Genomic DNA, 3,695 nt, shown 5'->3' with positions numbered 1-3,695 from the left:
TTTTGGATTTCTGAAAGTGCTTAAGTGCTTTATTTGTGTTTCAAAATCTCCGAATAAGTATTATATTTGGTTCCCTGTGACTCAAAACGTATATTTCGACATTCCAAGTGTGTACAGTTGAAATCTACTTGCAAAATTATGATTTAAAAAAAAAAAAAATCAGGAAATGGCGGCCATTATGGACGCCATCTTGGATTACGGTACTAGCGTGCTTCAGCAACTCTTAATATGTATTTTATTATGTTCTTCATCCTTCAAAACATATATCTAGACATTTAAATTTTGTATTTGGGTTACCTGGCTGAAAAGTTATAAGAATTTCAGAAAATGGCAGCCATTTTGGACGCCATCTTGGATTACGGTACTTGTGTGCATGAACATCTCTTAATATGTATTTTATTGAGTTCTTCATGCTTAAAAACATACATCTAGACATTTAAATTTTGTATTTTGGTTCTCTGGTTGAAAAGTTAGAAGAATTTCTGGATATGGCGGCCATTTTTGACGCCATCTTGGATTGCGGAAAACGCTCAAAGAGGATTTATGAGGACTTTTAGTATGTTATTCTAGACATTTTCTGGACCTATCCTGAAAAAATCAGCTTGTTACCAAAAATGTCCAGGTTTAAACTAATGCTCTTGGACTATTATGAGTGAGACTGCACATGCACTGCAGTGTCGACTGCTACGACTCGACTGGAGCTGTACGCACGTGTAGCGGTTTTCTATATCTATGTATCATATTGTCTGGCACTCTGGCTGTTGTAAATTACGCTGTCTGGCGGCCACAGTATTTTGTCAACATCCACGCGAACTTTCTTTGTGCGCCGACACACGACAGGTGCGCACTACATTCTTCGCTTTTGTCATCGTGCCGAGGTACGCGTATTTCACATTCCAACAGTAGTCGGATTTTCATAAACACACCCCTCGTTTTGCTGTCACGGAAACAAGCTACCAATTAGTGGCGAGCTGTGCATTCTCACCAGCCAATTACCACTCTCAAAGCTCCTGTCCGTGACACGTTTTCTCCGACCACGCTGTTTCATTTTCCACGCTTCCTCACTTCACGATTAGCTTTCATCCCGAGAGCGCGTCCTAATCGTTGGAGTCACTCACGTCCGCATACTACGTCCGTACTTCCCACGTCTTCTCGCGCTGACGATACCTCGCGCCGTGGACTGGCATTTCATATGGATTATACAATACGGATTATTACACTTTCCCGGATTTCGTACTTCGCGGCATTCGCTACTTTTCATCGCGACTCGCCCTAACTTCAGGCTACACTCCAACCTGGGATCTTAACATCGCTACATTCAACGCGACCGGCGCCTGTCCCCGCCAGGAGCACGGCGAGCACACCGAGCGTCCCTCTTACCACACCGCGGCAGCAACCTACACAACCGCAGCAGACGACACTGCAGCAGCCTACACAACCGCAGCAGACGACACTGCGGCAGTCAACACCACTCCAGCAGCCAACACGAACGACACGCACTGGCGGTAAGCACGTACACTGGCCAGCCCATTACGTTCAATACATGTATTTTGATACCTGATATTTTCAGCCTCTACTTGGTTTACCTTTTCGTATCGATCGCTTGTTTTTAGTCTTCACTCCATTGACTTCTCCACTAGCGATCTGGAAGGGGGCTAAATGTAGCGGTTTTCTATATCTATGTATCATATTTTCTGGCACTCTGGCTGTTGTAAATTACGCTGTCTGGCGGCCACAGTATTTTGTCAACATCCACGCGAACTTTCTTTGTGCGCCGACACACGACAGGTGCGCACTACATTCTTCGCTTTTGTCATCGTGCCGAGGTACGCGTATTTCACATTCCAACAGTAGTCGGATTTTCATAAACACACCCCTCGTTTTGCTGTCACGGAAACAAGCTACCAATTAGTGGCGAGCTGTGCATTCTCACCAGCCAATTACCACTCTCAAAGCTCCTGTCCGTGACACGTTTTCTCCGACCACGCTGTTTCATTTTCCACGCTTCCTCACTTCACGATTAGCTTTCATCCCGAGAGCGCGTCCTAATCGTTGGAGTCACTCACGTCCGCATACTACGTCCGTACTTCCCACGTCTTCTCGCGCTGACGATACCTCGCGCCGTGGACTGGCATTTCATATGGATTATACAATACGGATTATTACACTTTCCCGGATTTCGTACTTCGCGGCATTCGCTACTTTTCATCGCGACTCGCCCTAACTTCAGGCTACACTCCAACCTGGGATCTTAACATCGCTACATTCAACGCGACCGGCGCCTCGTTAAACATCGCTGCATTCGACGCGATCTGAACGCGATCGGCGCTTGGTTACATCGCTGCATTCAACGCGATCTATCTGCGTCCCATCACATCGCTGCTTCTGTCCTGCTAGCGCGTGGTCTGTGGTGTGCAGACTCTACCACAACCAGCTAGGGACCGTGCAGTTCTTCTATCCAGCGCTCCAGCGGTGGATCGACTCTACCCTCGCTTGTGCTAGCCGCGGCACTCGGAGGATACTCCACGCTGCCGCTGGATATTTTGTACATATTTCTATGGGACACTGTCGTCTTCGGACACCCTTAGTGCATTCGGAGTTAGTCCATATTATTTCGGGAAGTGCAATACAACCTACAAGGACACTTTACACCTTTTCTGGTGCCCTAGTGCATTCCACTACTGATACGGTCGCCTACCATTCCTGCTGGTGGTGCCCAAAGCTCCAAGTCCCGTTAGCCACTCGGTGAGTAATAATTTAGTTAGGTATTTCATCATAGGCCCGCACCATAATACCTACACACGTAAACTAACCTGTAAATTATCCTACTACGTAGGTTGCAGTCAGTCCCCCTTAGCAGCTGAATCACTTCGTTCTGGTCTGCGATTTCACGGTCTCCCCCACTCAATTTGATCCACTCTTTGGCACACAAAATAGGTTTCGTCTATCTTAGGTTTGTCATAGCCGTGAAATTTTCAAACTTCATCGATGTTACATGCATAATAACGCATAATAAGTTTCGGCTGAGCAGACGACGTAGACGCGTCGACAGGCTCACAGGGGGCGGCCATTTTGACTCGTAAACAATAATTCTCGATTCGGATTGGATAACATACATCACATGATCGTTCGCGAATGAATATCGTACACGGCAAAGTGTACATATTCAGCTCCTCAGTGACAAAAAAAGTTCACTGTTTCCCCCTAAATTACCAAAATACTGCAGGAGGGTTTGTGTCGAACTTTTTCCTGCAGCCTTTTTGGTTATTTGTTTACACGTAGCTGTGGAGAAATTTTAGTGCCGCAGTTGTCGGAACGAAACAAGCGAAAAAACCAGCTCACCCCATGGCCTATGCTTAGCGACGGCGTTTACGCTCCATCGCACGCACTACCGTATAAGGCGATAACTTGGGTGTGTAAGATAATTAACCAATCGCAGGACAGGTCTATCATTAACGATTCTGACCAATACGGCAGCCCGAATGTAAACTTCGGTGCGTTTGTGTGAGTGCCGCTGCCGCCGCATGAATGAGTCGGTACGCGTTGTGTGTCGGCTGCGGTGTAGTTTGCCGCAAGTTCTTAACTCACAAACAATAGGAAACAGTAGAAAGAAAAAAAAGCACGCAATGCGTATTACGAGAAGCGTCTTTTAGCGAGGGCGTTGATCGCTTCCATTCTCCTCCCATGTTGTTGTC

Source organism: Diadema setosum, chromosome 10, assembly GCF_964275005.1.
Source record: "Diadema setosum chromosome 10, eeDiaSeto1, whole genome shotgun sequence".
Classification (NCBI taxonomy): domain Eukaryota; kingdom Metazoa; phylum Echinodermata; class Echinoidea; order Diadematoida; family Diadematidae; genus Diadema; species Diadema setosum.
This window is presented reverse-complemented; position numbering follows the sequence as displayed.